The sequence below is a fragment of the Corylus avellana genome, chromosome 4 (assembly GCF_965113065.1).
Source record: "Corylus avellana chromosome 4, dhCorAvel1.hap1.2, whole genome shotgun sequence".
NCBI lineage: Eukaryota > Viridiplantae > Streptophyta > Magnoliopsida > Fagales > Betulaceae > Corylus > Corylus avellana.
In genome coordinates this window covers 13,620,166-13,637,997 of record NC_142493.1, presented here as the reverse complement: position 1 = coordinate 13,637,997, position 17,832 = coordinate 13,620,166, and the positions used below count along the sequence as shown (strand labels likewise).

General features: G+C 32.9%; 1 pseudogene; it reads right to left on the bottom strand.

The window, feature by feature from the left end:
- Positions 1-2,968: 2,968 nt before the first annotated feature.
- LOC132177114 (putative disease resistance RPP13-like protein 1 pseudogene) lies at positions 2,969-6,187 on the bottom strand (annotated as a pseudogene).
- Positions 6,188-17,832: the final 11,645 nt, after the last annotated feature.

The window sequence follows — 17,832 nt, the reverse complement described above, 5'->3', positions numbered from 1 at the left end:
ATAATTATACTATTTCAAGAGCTTGCACTCCTGCTCAGAGGAATAATAGAATGATTCAGGTTCTGGCCGAGACCGGCTGGGTCATCAGAGACCCACGGCATGGGTCAAATTAGAGGGAATTTTTCTCCATGGCATGGCCCAAAGTTTTTCTCCAAATTTCTGTTTTGGGTACGTTCTCCTTCCCCCTGTTCCTCCTTTGTTTCTCGTGCTCTGTTTTTGGATTTGTGCCTCCCGTTCTGTGTTCCTCTGTGCGGCTGTTAATCCTTGTTTGCTTTTGCGTTGGGCTTTACCTTGGGTCTCTTCCACCTCATACTTGGACGAGGTGTGTGCTGCCGGACTTGCCATTGCCGGCAGAGACACGATGATAAAAAATACATGGTTTCTTGCTATTTCCTTTTTTGGAAATTAAAATTGAGAACAACGATCCAAAGAATTTGCTAACAACATCAAGTTTTTGTTGGAGAGAGAGAAAGAGCAGTCACCCACAGCATTTGTGACCCAGGCATGGGTCAAGTTTTTTTTTCCAATTTTTTTTTTTTTTTTTTTTTTTTTGTTGCATCAATACGTAAGCTTTGTTTGTAAAACTTATTTGTATGTTCAGTATTTCTCTTCTAATAAGTATCCTTTAACGTGTTTAAGTTTTTCAAAAATTAATGTTTGGGTTCCTATATTAATAGAATGGTAATAAATAGTTGTTAAGAATGTTAAAGAAAATTGGGTAAGGTCTATATACTATCCTTAAATTACCACCCAATTGACAATGTTCTTCTTCAAGTACCAAAACATTGTCAATCTCTTTCCTAAAGCTTGAAAAAAGAGAAAAATGCTCCTGTATATTTCTTAATAAGACAAAAATACCCCTATAAATTAAAATAATAATAATCATTTTTAATTTTTTTGAATTTGTTTTTTAAAAAAAGAACCATTAAAAAAAAAATTAACAATTTTTTTTTTTTTTTAACGAAAATTTTTAATTTTCTTTTTTTTTAAAACGGAAATTTTTATTTAAAAAACAAAAAATTTCAATTTTTATAAAAAAAAAAAAAAAATTAAAATTTTTAATTTTTAATTTTTTTATTATTATTATTTTTTTATAAAAGGGATTTATTTATTTATTTTAAATTTGGCCACCCATTGGATTTTATTTTATTTTATTTTTTAATTTTAGGTTTTTTAGAAGTTTAAGTATTTTTGTTTTTATTTTACTAAGGGTAGTTTCGCATTATGGGGATATTGATAATATTTTGATAGTTTGAGGGGAGCATTGTCATAATTGAAAGGTGGTGAGAGACATTGTCAATTGGGTGATAGTTTGAAGGGGTATGAAAAATTTAGAATCTTGGATCCAAATTCCATCTTTGAAGGTACAGTAATAATTACTATATATATATAGCATTTCTCTTTATCTTAATTTAAAGGAAAAACTTCACAAATGACTCTGAACTATCGCACGTTTTGATAAGACCCTTCTAAATTTTAAAAACTCTCAATTTTAAGATACAGTTGCATTTATGAAAGTGATTATTGCTTTAGAAAATGTATTTCTTTTTAAATTTTGAAATTTTGAGGCATCATATTAAGCCTTTTTGAATTACGGGTGTTTTTATAAAATTGGATTAATAAATCCATTTCCTTTCGTTATTCCTTTTACTAATAATCAGGGTATTACCGTTTGCAATCCCAAATTCATCATTTTTCCGTTTTTTTTTTTTTTTTTTTTTTTTTTTTTTTTTTTTTTACAGAAATCAAAATCAAAAGTCGATGGGAGTGCCAACATTAGTTTCCTTCTAATGTACCTATAATAAAAGCATTGATATCACAAGAAACTAACCTTGCCCCCAATGTCAAACTCTCATCCAGTAACATCTTTCTGATTTTTATGGATACAAAATGGCACCCAATCTGAAATTAAACATGATTTGGGTGGCAGAGCTTCAGTAACTATCGTACAATAAAAGCAAGCACTAAAAAATAAAGGAAAAGAAATAAGGAATGAAAGAACAATAAGCACGAAATTGACGGAAAAGAATCTTCTCCATTTCAAAATCCCTCAATTTCTTCCATTTAGTGCATTTTGAAGAGTAGTGTTATCCAAAATTTTTAATGATAGTAGTGCATTAAATGCAATACCCTTCAAAATGCACTAAATTGAGGAAATAAAGAGATTTTGAAATGGAGAGGATCCTATTCCGAATTTGACATGAAATGCATAGTTTAGTCTTAAATGAATAAGTAAGTCCATTGGGAGAGAGGAAGGTTTATTTATTGTATTAGGGTGCGTTTGGTATTGTAATTTTGCTAAAAGAATCTATGTTTTTAAAAGTTATCGCAAAAGGTAAGATGTTTGGTATTGTAATTAAAAAGTAATTATTTTAAAATAGGATAAAAATGTGATTTTATTTATAAACAGGCGAATTAGTGCTTATTTGAAAATGTGCGAATTTAAACCAAATTCATTATTTCGCATCACAAATATCTAATAAAAAAAATACTTTTTAACATGTTTTACTAACCAAAATCACATCCTTCATTCCTTTAACTTTTACATTTCAATCCATAAATACAATTCCGTTCTTCAATACTAGAAATTACAATTACAGATATTGAATATGTCACACAAGATTGAGCTTGTATAATGTTAATTGAATTAATTGGGCATTGTGTCAACAAGCATCGGTTGCCCTTTTAACCCATTCCAACATAGATGAATAGGGTTGAACATCTGCACCCATTGAGAAGAAGTGATCATTGAAAACGGAATCCCATGAGCACACAAGTGGAGCTTCAATTTCATTATAGAGTACCTGCTTCAAAGGAAAACACCACTCATAATCCAACCGATTTTGAATCTTTTGGGCTTTTTAGTTCTTTTTTGGTTTTAGATGGATTAAATTAGACAAATGACTTGAAATAAAAACAAAATTATTAAACTAAAACTATGGAAGAACAAACAGTTTTGGAAAGCATTCTATTCCATTGAGAAATTAGTTGGTTGAAGAGAGAAAGTACCACTAACCCATTTGTGCAGGACGTGAGCAATCTTGAGTCATTTTTCTCTTTTCATATCCCACTCTTTCTCCAACAGAGGACAAAATGAGATATTTACAGTGGTAAGGGAGGCAGGCAACCTGTCTTCTGGCATGCACTCAAGCTTAGGGCACCACTCGATCTCCAATTCTGCAAGAGTAGTGAGGTGTTGAAGTCCCTTCTTGTCTAAAGATTTCAAATTTGGAAACCCTTCGATGTGAAGATATGTAAGACTGGCAGGCAACAACCCCTCATCTGGAAAGAATTCCACATCTTCAGATTTGTCACCGATTGAGAATCTTCTAACACATAGGAGTTTTTGCAAACCCCACCCTGTCCGTCTCGCAAAGAGTTTGTCACAATTGGAGATGGAAATTTCATTTAGATTGGAAGGCAATCCCCCTTCAGGAAATGACTCAACTTTTGGACAATCTTCTATATACAATTTCTCAAGAGATGGAAGAAGAATGTGCATCTTGTCAGGTAGTGATGGCAGTCTCCCACAATCGATGACACGAAAATCTTTAAGGTTAGGGGCACGGAATCCTCCTTTTAGAAAATATGCAAAATTGGGGCATCTATAAATTTTTAGCTCTCTAAGATTAGGAAAAGCTCCACCTTCATTTTCAGCATCAAACGAAAACCATTCCTCCCACTTCAACATCTTCTCGAACCTTACAACTTTCAAGGCTACAAATGGCTTAATTGAAGAAGATCCACTGCCATAAAACTCCCGACCTATTGAAACGACTCCATCCAACCCAACAATAGAGAGGTCTTGCAAAGAGGGTAATTGCCCAAGTGGTGGCAAGCTACAACAAAATTTACAGTATTCTAGACGAAGAGATGCTATATTAGAGAATGAAGCATGCCCTACCCAATTTGGAAAACTTTTACCACCGTACTGGTTGATAGTGAGACTTTTCAAGTTTGAATGGGGTTGGAGACTATCAAGAACAATTATATGACTTTCAGAAGCATTTGTACCAAGTTTCCACTCCAATACCAACTCCACAAGGTACTTCATATCCCTCATGTTTTTGTCCTTAGCATCCGCGGGACATTCAACATTTTGGAGCCCAAAAATAGAGAGCGATCCCCGAAGATTTGTAAGTGTTTGTAGCTCTCCAATGCTAGATCCACTATCAATTTTACCAACAATAAATTTAGTTAATGTTTGAAGACATTTTAGCTTTCCCAGATTTGTCGGCATCTCCTTGATGCAAGTTTCAGCAAAATTAAGATGACGCAAATTAATGAGTTTATGCGTATCTCTTGGCAAGGCAGCAAGAAACCGACAATGTGATAAATTCAATATTTGCAAATTGCACAACTTACATAAGGAATCAGGCAACCTTTCAATCCCAGTGTAAGCAAGGTCTAAATAACGTAGATGTATAAGTTTACCAATTGAATCTGGCAACTTAGCTATGTCTGCATGGTAACATAGAATGAGCACCCGTAGGCATCTTCTCATTGGTAATAAAAATTGGACTCCACGCCTGATGAACAAACCGTTCCTGAAGAAATTTAATTCTAGGATAGTGCGCAACCTCTTAGCCTCATGAAAGGTCTTAAAATTCATAAGATGAACTTTTTCACAATAATATGAGAAATGACGAGTCCTGCTTCGAACTTCATGAGAATAATCATCTTCAAGGCTTAAAGCGAATTGTTTAGATATAAATTTTGCCAAATCGCTGACAAGATCATGCATTATATATTTGTTGCGACTTGATCGTTGGAATAATGATCTTGATACAAGAGCAAGGAAGTATTCATCACCAACTTCTTCTATTGTTTTGTTTTTGGGTTGTGGCAATAAACCTTCTGCCATCCATAATAAAACTAATTTCTCTTTTTTAAAAGTATAATCCTTTGGGAATATGGAGCAGTATGCAAAGCATCGCTTTAAATGTGATGAAAGATATTTATAACTTAACTTTAGAGCAGGAAGGATGCCTGTCTCCTCAACTGATAAATCCCACAATTCACTTCTGAATACGTTATCCCATTCATCAACATCTAATTTAGACCACAAGAGAGATCCAATTGCCTTGATTGCTAGAGGTAGGCCTTTGCACTTTTCTACGATTTGTCTTCCTATTGCTTCTAGTTTTGGATATGCATCAGGGTGACCATCATGGAATGCATATTTCACAAATAGTGACCAACAATCTTCTTTGGGTAACTCTGTTATACAATGAGTTGCACTAGCATGCACGACTCTTGCAACATCCTGATCGCGTGTTGTCACGATAACCCTACTTCCTTGTATCCCAGATTTTAAAGCATTACTTAAGACCTCCCATTTGGCATTATTCTTATCCCAAACATCGTCTAAAACAAATAAGAACCTCTTTCCTGTCAACATTTTCTTCAGATTAATTTGAAGATGATTTAGATTTGTACTATCAGCATTAGTTGACAAACCTATTTCCTCTATAATTGTTTTCATTACCATGAACACGTCAAATGGATCTGAAACACAAACCCATGCTTTAAGGTCAAAATGCTCCTTCACCCTATTGTCATTGTAAACAAGTTGAGCAAGGGTGGTTTTGCCAATTCCCCCCATTCCAACTATGACAATCACACCTATCTCACTACCACTCGCTTCATTAGAGAACAACGACTTAATTATTGCTTCCTCATCTTCATGTCTACCAAAAATACCAGACTCTTCAACAAAAGAAGTCGTAGGCAGTCTTTCTAATGGTTGCCCTCCAACACCTGCTCTCAGACCTAAAACACCTATTTGTTTTGCAAGATCTTCTAATATTTCAAATGCAACATTTATCTCCCCTTCTATCTTATTCACAAAATGAGAGGCAGAGATGGAGTGTCGTACCTTACTTGTAATTGTTCTTCGAAAGTCTTTGGTAGCAATCTCATCCAAAATGTCCTCTATATCATAGAGAGTACCTTTCAACTCATCGAGCCAGTCCTTCACACTAGTCTCTGTAAATTGCCTATCCTCTGCGTCTTCGAGCACTGCATTCACTGTCAACAATGCTATCTTCAACTTCCTTAGGAGTTTGTCACTGAGTTTTCGTTCCCGAAAGAAGTCATTGAACTCGTGAGATGCCATTCTCTCAAAAAACACTTTGAGGAGGGGAGGAAGAACTATGCCTGCAGTTGCCAGTGCAATGTGAGCCATGTTATCTTCTTTGCAAGTCAAAGGAAAACAAAGGAATTGGTGATCGCAAAAAGCAGAGCAAAATGAGATTGCAATTCAAGCTATGTTTGGCTTTGTGTCTGTATATATATATATATGGAAAGAGAAAGGAAAAGTAGACCCTGAACTTACAGCTGCCATCAATAATATTCAATTAAGTTTACCAAGTTGACCCGCCAACACGATCAATATTTAATTAATAAAAACTATAATATTCAATTTACAGCATGATCAAGTTGTAAAACATATAATACAACACGATATGTGTATTATCTTTGCCTAGTTAGTTGGTTTTGTTTAAATATGTTTTCTTGACCTTTTTATTTTATTTTAGTTTATTATTTTTATTTTTAATTTTATAATTTAATTAGAAAGAGCTGTTAGCACTTTGCACTGTAGTAAAGCAAGGATACAAAAATAAATAAATAAATAATAATAAAAAAAATCATATTTTAGGCTACTTGTTTATAGATAGGCTGAGTGTTTCTACTGGCCGGGTCTCTTTCTGTGGTAGGTTTAACGTTACTTTTATGTACTTGTATATACATGAAAGAAATGGGAAACAGAAGTTCCACCCAATGGCATGGCATTGGAATTTTATATGATTATTCTGTTAAATATTGCTCCAAATTTTTATGTCACTTGATATGAAACTTCCTTGTCCAGCCTAGTACTGTTCTATGGTGGCCCTCAATTAGCTAGGCATCTATGTCAACTACGTTAGTTTAGTTGACCTCAAGAGATAATTCAATGAGTGTGAGGATCATGCCTTATTAAACAGAAATCACTTATTTAAATCTCCTTTAATCCGTGAGCTTTGAATTTTATGTGCAACAATGAACATTGCTATTTGACCGGATCAGGTAATTGCTTTATGTATTATCTTTCCCAAGTCAGTTTTTTTTATTTTTTTTATTTTTTTATTTTTTAACCTTTGCCTAGTTAATTAGTTGGTTTTGTTTAATTACGTGGGTTAATAACTTTTTTATTACCTCAGCTTTTACTTTTTTTTTTTTTTTCCCTAAATTTAAAAAGAGGACAAATCTAGTACCCAACCTATGGAAAAAAACAAAATCAATAGCTCGGTTAGTTCCGTCAGTCCCAATTAACGGAATTTCCACGTGTTACTCTCATAATACACTACGTGTCATAAAAATTAAAAATAATTAAAAATAAAGTATAATAAAATAATATATATATATTTTTTTTAAAAAAAGGTATTCAAAAACTCTCGGGGATTTTCGTCTCCAGCAACTTCAAAACATTGGCCACAGCGTTTTCTAGAAGCAAGACTTCATAACAGGGGTTACTTCCAAGCCCAATACCTTGACCGGCATTATCTTTTTTGGGTGGGTCACAATTTTTCACTAGCAGAAATTTTCGGCAAGATTCCAGAGACAGAGAGGCTACCGGAGAGTGCAATCGCAATCCTTTTTTGATCGAAATTTCTGTCCCATATGTCTAGTCGGCACTGTCTGGCGAGGAAAACCTGGATTTTGGAGTGATGGAGGAGAAAAGGGTTTGACGTACCGCTAATTGTTCAGAAAACAAGGCGAACCCCCTTCATCCTAATTTGTGTAGAAAAAATATGTGAATCCGTCTATTTCTTAAGACTAGTTTAATTTGTGCCAAAAAAGATGTATTTTTGATGACTTTTTTGGTACCTCATGGATTTCCAAGAATTCTTTCCTGAGCAAATACTCAGCCTATCTGGAAGAAAGGATTTCGGGGGCTCATCAACCAAGCCAGAAAACTCGAACTGGTTGTCATGTCTCAAGGCTTGGATTTCCGATGCAACAAAGAGAAATCAGTCAACATGGTCTTTCGTAAATTACCCAAATTCTAAGAAGATAAATCAATCGACATGGGATTTCCAAGTGTACTTCACATTTTGTGAAGGCATCGCGGCTCTTGTAAACATGTTCTTCGATTTGAACAGGGCGGCCAGAAGTTTAGGCCTTGTTTGGGAAGCAAGATTTTCCAACTCAATCTCAAATTTTTTCTAAATTCAAGTTTGGCAATTTTTAAAACTCAATTCAACTCAACTCAAAAAATTTCAACTTAACTCAAAAATTTTCAACTCAATTAATAAAAATTATAAATAAAGATTGAAAAAATAAATAAATAAATTTAGGGTAGCCGAAACACCCCAGGTGGTGGCTGGGCCACCCCAAGCCCAACTGGGGTGGTCCGACCACCCCTTAATATTTTATTATTTTTTAAAACTTCTTATTATTATTTTTTTAATTAAATTTAAAATATATGTAATATTTTATTATTATTTATATCAATGGGACATATGTTTCATTTATGACCTTAGGATCTTTCTAGAGATCCTAATTATTAATTGGATATTCTCCAATCCAAAATGGATCGGAAAAAATCCTCTACCGTGTTTGACCCACATTCCTTCGTGGGCCATAGGTCGAATAATGAAGGTTGTTGATAGAGGACAATTTTCAATCATATTTGCTTTAACAAAAGGGACATATATAGCGATTCTAACATCATATGGGGACATAATTAATGGCGTGGGAAAGCTCATTTAGAGGGTTACAAAGTCATATTTCATTAAGTTTTTCTAATTCAAATGTTTACTGAGTTAAAATAGACCGTAAAAAGAAAATTGAAAAGCCGTACAAAATTGCTCGTATGTTGTTTATGTTTGAACAAGCTTTAAAATGAGTTGACAAAATAGCTCGTTCAATAACTCATATGAAGTTGGGTTCGAATGAGTTATTCATAGATGCACTCGTTTAAAGTTGGGTTAGAACTTAGAACAAGTTGCTGTGTGAATTGAGAATTCATGTAAGAATACGAGGAAACCATAGTTAGGTTCAAAAGAGCCTCTTACATGTTCAGGCAAGCTCCAATAAATTTTTGTAAACAAACTTTTATTTGAGCGTTTTCTTAGGTTCAGGAGTCTAGGTAGTATAAATATATGTAATGGCTATCTATAGCCTTAATTTATTATGTTATTTTGACCAGTTATCAATGAAAAACACTTTTAAGAGTGGTTTTCTTTTCTATCCACATTAAATCCTTGATTGATTATTAGTTTTAAGAAGAGTTGTGATTCTTATCTTGTTTGTCTTGGCTAACTAATCACGACATGCTGCATTAATTGATATCAAAGTCAAGTTGCACTGGATCAATTATTTAATTGTTGATGGAGATCTTGTGGGCTAAACAACAAAAAAATTCGTCCAAAGCGCGTTATAGCAGAGCAGGAACGTTAGTAATTACTACTCTTAACTATCGGCAAATATATCAAGGATTTAATGTGGATAGAAAAGAAAACCACTCTTAAAAGTGTTTTTCATTGATAACTTGTCAAAATAACATAATAAATTAAGGCTATAGATAGCCATTACATATATTTATACTACCTAGACTCCTGAACCTAAGAAAACGCTCAAATAAAAGTTTGTTTACAAAAATTTATTGGAGCTTGTCTGAACGTGTAAGAGGCTCTTTCGAACCTAACTATGGTTTCCTCGTATTCTTACATGAATTCTCAATTCACACAGCAGCTCGTTCTAATCCAACTTTAAACGAGTGCATCTATGAATAACTCATTCGAACTCAACTTCATATGAGTTATTGAACGAGCTATTTTGTCAACTCGTTTTAAAGCTTGTTCAAACATAAACAACAGACGAGCAATTTTGTATGGCTTTTCAATTTTCTTTTTACGATCTATTTTAACTTAGTAAACATTTGAATTAGAAAAACTTAATGAAATATGACTTTGTAACCCTCTAAATGAGCTTTCCAACACCATTAATTATGTCGCCATATGATGTCAGAATCGCTATATATGTCCCTTTTGTTAAAGCAAATATGATTGAAAATTGTCCTCTATCAACAACCTTCATTATTCGACCTATGGCCCACGAAGGAATGTGGGTCAAACACGGTAGAGGATTTTCTCCTGTCTATTTTGGATTGAAGAATATCCATTTAATAATTAGGATCTCTCTAGAGAGATCCTAAGGCCATAAATGAAACATATGTCCCATTGATAGAAATAATAAAAAGTATTCTATATATTTTAAATTTAATTAAAAAAATAATAATAAGAAGTTTAAAAAAATAATAAAATATTAAGGGGTGGTCGGACCATCCCAGTTGGGCTTGGGGTGGCCCAGCCACCACCTGGGGTGTTTCGACTACCCTAAATTTATTTATTTATTTTTTTAATCTTTATTTATAATTTTTATTAATTGGGATGAAAATTTTTGAGTTAAGTTCAAATTTTTTGAGTTGAGTTGAATTGAGTTTAAAAAATTGCCAAACATGAATTTAGAAAAAATTTCAGTTTGAGTTGGAAAATCTTTCTTCTCAAACAAGGCCTTAGCCTGCGAAATTTTCAAGAGGGCTACCCGGCAAACTCATAAAACTTTCACCTTTTTTTTTTTTTTTTTTTAAAGGTTTAGTTTTTTTTAAAAAAATTATTATTTTATTATTTTAAATTTTTTTAGGACATGTGGCGTATTATAGGAGTGACATGTGAAACTTCCGTTAATTCGGACTGACGAAACTAACGGAGATATTAATTTTGTCTTTTTGCATAGGTTAGTTACTAGATTTGTCCATTTTAAAACTTAGGGGGGGGGGGGGGGAAATAAAAAAGTAAAAACTGAGGTACCAAAAAAGTTATTAACCATAATTATGTATTCTTGACCTTTTTTTTTTTTTTTTTTTTTTTTTTCAATTGTTATTTTAGAACGAGGTGTTAGCACTTTGCACTATAGTAAAGCAATGCTAAAAATCATATTTTAGGCTACTTGTTTATGGATAGTATAGTTTTGTACTGGGTCTCTTTATGTCGAAGGTTTGGAATTTTTTATGTAGTTTTTATTTTATTTTCTTTTATTTTTTATTCAATGTTTGCAAATGAAAAAGAAAATTATAAGAAAATAAAAAATAAAGGCAACTAAGTTTTCATAACTAAGAACTGTTGTGAATGAGTTAAATAAATGACTCGGCCCATAAAACCAACTGAAACTGTTAAAAGAGGCCATATTAAAAGGCAAAATTTTGTAAACAGAACAAAGCACTACCATCCGTATTTGGCTTACGAAATAATTTTCTATGTAGTTGGCTTGCAGGAATAGGCTCCTATCCAATTCATTATTCTTCTGTTAAATATTGCTTCTATTTCTATGTCACTTGATATGAAACTTCCTTGTCTAGCCGGCCTATTGTTCTATGGTGGCCCCTTAATTAAGTACGTATATATGACAATTAAGTTAGTTTAGTTGACCTCAAAAGATAACTCAATTACAATTAGTGTGAAGGTCACCACTTACTAAGCGAATAATAGTAGCTTAATATTAACGTACATTCGTTTAACATACCCATATAAACTAGGCTCGATCATTTAATGTTCGCAAATAATATTAGCGCGAGTAGTATATATAATTTACTCTATATATACATATACGTACTTATAATTAATAATTTGGTATTCTATATTATTTTTTTAAGTATATGATTAATAATTTATTAAGTATTTACTTAATTATAATTAAATAACTGTAAGTATCATATGCTTACTGTTACTTAATTAGTAATTCCAAATATATACTTAATGAATAATTATACAGTACTTATATATATGGATTCATTCCATATATTTATAGACTAAATTTAATATAAATTGGTGCATGTAGTACTTATTCACGATCGATACATACCCTTATAAAAAAAACTTGGCAAAAGCTTGTTTAATGTGCGCCAATATTTTTTTTATTTTTGTAATGAAAAAAGAAAATTAGATCGAATAGCTTATAGGGCTGGTAGGTAATATATATATACCAGCTCAACCCTAGATCATCATCTTCTTATGACATTCTAAAAAATTAGAAAGCTATATGGCCGGCTAAAACATCAACTTGCTTAGGGTGACCTAAGGTTTACATATTACAACCTATAGAACACGTTTATATAGAACACGTTTATTACAAATTACAATTACAACTTATGAGGCATATAATTGCATGCAGCCCATAACCTATAGTTGACACGTTTATTACAACCCTGAGAATTCCCAACTACGTAATTAATAGCTTGGCCCTAATAGTCAATGCATATTATTACTTATTAAGTATTTGTCAAAAGAATATGTCAATGTATATTAATTATTATGTTTTTTACCAACAAAATAATAATCAACATATATATTTTAAAAAATATATATATTGGCACTACAAAAATTTAATATATATGTGATCGATAGTTAGTATAATGACTATCTCATATATATACCATGCATGCATGACACTGGCCGGGTCTTGAATCATCTATGATTAAATGATTAGCATTATAAATTTATTGGTAAACCATAGATATAAGTAAACTATTCTACAATAGTTTAATTTGATAGTTACACTATTCAAATTAATATATCAATTATGTACTAGCTTGAGATCGACTTACTCCCAATGTTATTAAAAAATGAAACTATGGTTTTTAGTATTAATATTCTAGAACATTAATACACACACATATATATATATATGGAAATGCTTGGTGTGGTGTTCTTTTAGTTTAAATTAGAATATATTGCTTTTAAAAACTAAGTTGGTAAATTAAGAGCAATATATATATATATATATATATATATATATATATATTACAAAATTTAAATATTAGTGACGTGCCACATGTGGCACGTTACCAATGTGGTGACGTGCCAAGTGTGGCATGTTACCAATTAAGTGACGTGCCACATGTGCCATGTCACCCATTGGTAACGTGCCACATGTGGCATGTTACTAACGGCCTTGGGAAGGCGCGCCAAACCTGCACGCCCTTCCCCTTCTTCTTCCTCCTTTCTCTTGTTTTTTTTTCCCCACCTTTCTCTTTTCTTCTTCCTCCCTCCCGCGCGCAATACATTGATCTCTAGCACTCTCCCTCTCTCATTTTTTTCTCTCTTCTTCTCCGACACTCTCTCTTTCTTCTCCTCTAGCAAACTTCACTGACTGGCACTCTCTCACACTCTGGTGGTCTCTCTCACACTCTGGTAGTCTCTCCCTCTCCGACACTCTCTCCCTCTCTGACTATATATATATAATGTTTTAAATTTTTTATTGTTTAAATTATATTAATGTTTACAATTTATTTGTTTTGTTAAGTGTTTATATATTAGTTTCATTTTTTTATATGCTAGGTCATTTATTTCAATTTGAATTCATATTGTGTAAATGTTTTTTTTTTTTTTTTTGAGAAAATATTGTGTAAATGTTATAAAAAAACAAGAAAAAAAAAAAAAAAAGAAGACCTAACCCAGATTTATTTTGTTTATGGTCCCCTAGCTACCAATTGCGCATTTAAATTTGGACTAGTCTTAATTTAGTTTAGGTTTTGCAAATTTAGCTTATGTAAGTGTTAGAAATATTTAATGTAACTCATATAAAAAAAAAAAAAAAAAAAAAAAAACAAGTAACATAGCTATATTTTTTAAATTTAGGGTCCCCTATCTACCAACTGCATTTAATTTGGACTAGTCGTCATTTAGTTTATTAGGTTTTGCAAATTTAGCTTATGTAGTTGTTAGAAAAATTTTAAAAACTTGTAACAAAAAAAAAAAAAAGAAAAGAAAAAGTAACCTAGCTACATTTTTTTAATATGTGTAGAAAACGACGATCACACTGAAAGCCAACATCGGACCTCGGTTGGACAGAAGTCTTGTTTGTCAAGATATTATACCCGTCAGCAACCGCATATGTATATATATGACTTAGTAAAAATGCAATATATAATTATTGAATAGCATATATACTTAATTCAAAATACATTACTTTGTTGTTCTTGGTTGGTTTGGTGGTGGCTGCCGATTGGAGCTTTGCATATTTAATCTTAATATATTTGTTTAAGCTGGTTGGGTTGGCTACCTCAATTTCTTTTAATTCAATCCATTGAATGAACATACATATAGATGTATATGTGTGTGTGTAGGTATGGCAGATATATGTGTTGAAGTTGTTTATGTAACGTTCATTCGATTTGTTAAACATTAATATTGTTGAGTATGATGACTTTACTTTGACGTTGAAAATCACTTAGGACTTGATAAGATTTTATCATGTTAATTTGCTGATTGATTGTCTATTTTATCATTTGCAGTTAGTGCAGAGAAGTCGGGCGGTCATGATGGCATTCACTTGGACTTGGTTGGGTATATATGTATTTGGTTGGGTATAGTTTGAGTCATGTATTCGGGAACAACTTAACTTGTATATTTTGTATGTTTTGTTGATGTATATATGATATATTTGTTTATTAGCAATGTTGATGTATAGAGATGTGTTAATTAGTTGGTGGATTATTTGTGATAGTTGATAGTTTTTGAGTTAGTTAGTAGATAATTGGTGGATTATCGTATATCAGGAGCACACGGTGAAATTGTAAAAAAAAAAAAAAACTGCCAGATTTGATGACATGTCATAGTTGACACGTCACCACTAGGGTGACGTGTCAACATTTAACACGTTACCTTAGTGGTAACATGTCTGATTTGACATGTTAGCCCTGTGGTGACGTGTGAAATTGACACGTCACCACAAGGTAACGTGCCAGTATGACACGTCACCAAAGATTTAGTAATGTGTGGTGATGTGTCAAATTGACACATCGCCTTGTAGTGACGTGTAAATTTCACACGTTACTAAATTTATGGTAACATGTTAAAATGTAACATGTCGCTACAAGGTGATGTGTTAAAATGCAACACGTTACCATACAGTTGGTAACGTGTCAAAGCTTGACACATTACAAAAGGGTAAGATGTTAGAACCTGACACATTTCTAAATCCCTAGTAGTTACGACCAATTTTTTAACTTGCCAGACCCGTTACTGTTGACACGTCACTACCCGTTAGTAACGTGTCAACAGCCTTGGCACGTTACTAACGGTCCGCTACAAATAAATAAAATTCTTGTAGTCATCAAAGCATTGTACAAAAGAAAGTGCAAAACAAACTTAACAATACCAACTAAAGGTTTAGGAAAAAAATTCCCGAGAGTCATGTCATGGATGTTCGAACTTGTAAAGAGAATTGAATTACTTTTGGTATCCTGCAGTCTCATATTTTATTCATCAATAATTGTATACAATTTCTTCAAATAAAATCAATTGAAATGAAAAAAAAAAAATGAAAAAAAAAGTAATAATAAAAAAAGCTGAAATATTGATACTTGATCTGAATGATGATATGACAAAGAATTAGAACTATCAGCTCCATGCATTGATGAAGTTGTACACAAGCCCTATTTTTGTTACACATGAATTAATAAATGAAACTCACATTAAATAAGTTAAATCTATAAATGTGAAACAAAATATAAAGTTGCGAGACTATTACATGTATATACTGATTTGCTTTTGGGGGATGATTGTTGATACATTTCTTCTTCTTTTTAGTTACTTCAGTACAACTTTTGATTTAACGCTTTCCCATAAAACCTTGCTTCTTTTTTTATGCCTTTAGCACTGATGGTTGTCATCTCATCTAATGGGTTTTCTTGAGAATTATCAACTTGGCTAAGATTGGATTTCGTTTTCATTACATCTTCAATCCTTTTGCTAAACTCAGCATAGTTTTCCAATGCTATATTGTATGCTTCTTCACATTCAACTGCTTGACTGATAAGCCTGACATACATGAGGCATAAAGACTTATATCGATTTATGACTTCTAAATTGGTGTCTATTATTATTTCATGTCCATTGAAGTCTTGCACAATCTCATTCCTTGCATCTTTTGTCTATCTTTTAAGGATGTACTTCTCTCGAAGTACCTTGATATTCATAACATCAAGTATTTTTAAAGCATGGCCACACAACATTCCACATCTCTCAAAATTTCTGCTGCTACATGAAACATTATTTTCTAAACATTTCTAAATGACTCAGCGATCTTGAGGATTATCATAAAATGACACTATATATTGATCATGAGATGAGTTTCTTTCTGTATGCTCCATGGCATAAGCTCATTGGAACTCTTCATATTGCTGTTGAAACTTCAAAAATGGTTGAGAAGTATAAATCTTTGTTGCTTGTACCAACATATGTGGTAAGATCTTAATTTTTGGTAACTTTTGTCTTAAGTTATACTACGCTAACAATTCCTTGTAGCGCTTATCATTCAATAATCTTCCAAAATGTGTGAAGAACTTTATAGTATCATATCTAACTGTAAATAATTATTCAAGCTAGCATTCAAACTATCACTTATTTGTGTAGAATTTATTCCTACAGAAAAAGACATCTTGACATATGTTTTATCCCATTTCTCTTTCACTTCAAATAAACGTTGTAGCTAAGAATTGTCATGTACATTGTACTTATGAAGTATAGCATCCCAGGTAGTGAGCAACTTCTCTTCCTCTTTCCAAACTTTAAAACATGTATTGAGATCACTTCTAAACCCATTCTTATCTCTTAATAAATGGACAATATGTTTCAAAGCATTTTGCATTAAATGCCACCTACTCAATCGATGGTAAGTATTAGGTATCACCAATGAGGTAGCCTTTGCCATTGAAGGATCTTGAACAGTAAAGATTGTATTTGGCTTTTTCCCCGACATTGCTTCAAAGAAAGCTTCAAACAACCACTGGAATGACTATATAGTTTTATCATATAGAAGTACAACCCCAAATATCACAACCTCTCTATGATGATTAAACCCAACAAATATTGCAAGTGGTCGATGATCCTTACTAGCTCTGTATGTCGTATCAAAAGCAACCACATCACCAAATAACTTATAATCAATAATCATTTGCTCTTCTATCCAAAAAATATTTGTTATCTGTTCTTCTACATCCAATTGTAATGCATAATAAAATGAAATATTCTCTCACTTTTTCTTTTCTAAGTATTTAAGTAAACTCCCTGACTCACTATATTTCAACTCTCGTTATCTTTTGCTATGACAATAATTCTTATGATCTTGCTTGGTGTAACCAAGAACATCTCTTCCACTGTCTTGCCTACCCATAAACTTATACGTGTTAGGTTTATTTTGGCCTTATTTAATGTTCAAAACATTTGTTTGTTCCCATTCTTCCTCTCGAGTTGAAGTTGGATGTTTGACAGTGGTCCCTGCCTTCTCGTCAGATGGGGTGTTAGAACGTGCTCGTGACGGGACTTCAAGAAGTGCGTGTTAGATGGCACGTCAGGACAGGCTCATGATGAGACATAGTGAAGAGCTCTAGGCTTTCCCGTTAGATAGGCATCAGGACGGAGATGTGATGGAACTAAAGAAGAAACTCCCAGGTTCCTCGTTGGATGCCTCATTAGGACAGACTCATAACAAAGTTGAGTTGGTTTTACTCTCCACGTCATTACGCGATTCCTTTCCCGTTAAGATGTGAAGAAGGATTTTGTCTCTGTTGGATGCATGTCAAGACGTGAGGTATAGTTTCCATGGTATTTTGGTTTTCATCCTTGATTTTTCTTCCCATTACTCTTGGAAAAGCATTAGGTGTGTTTACAGAAGTGTTATACAATGTTCCGATACCCAGACATCCATTGGGCATCACTTGGAAGTGAATGGGTCACTTGAGAATGTTTTTCCCGTCACTTGGGCCTCATAACCGGCTCCTAGCAG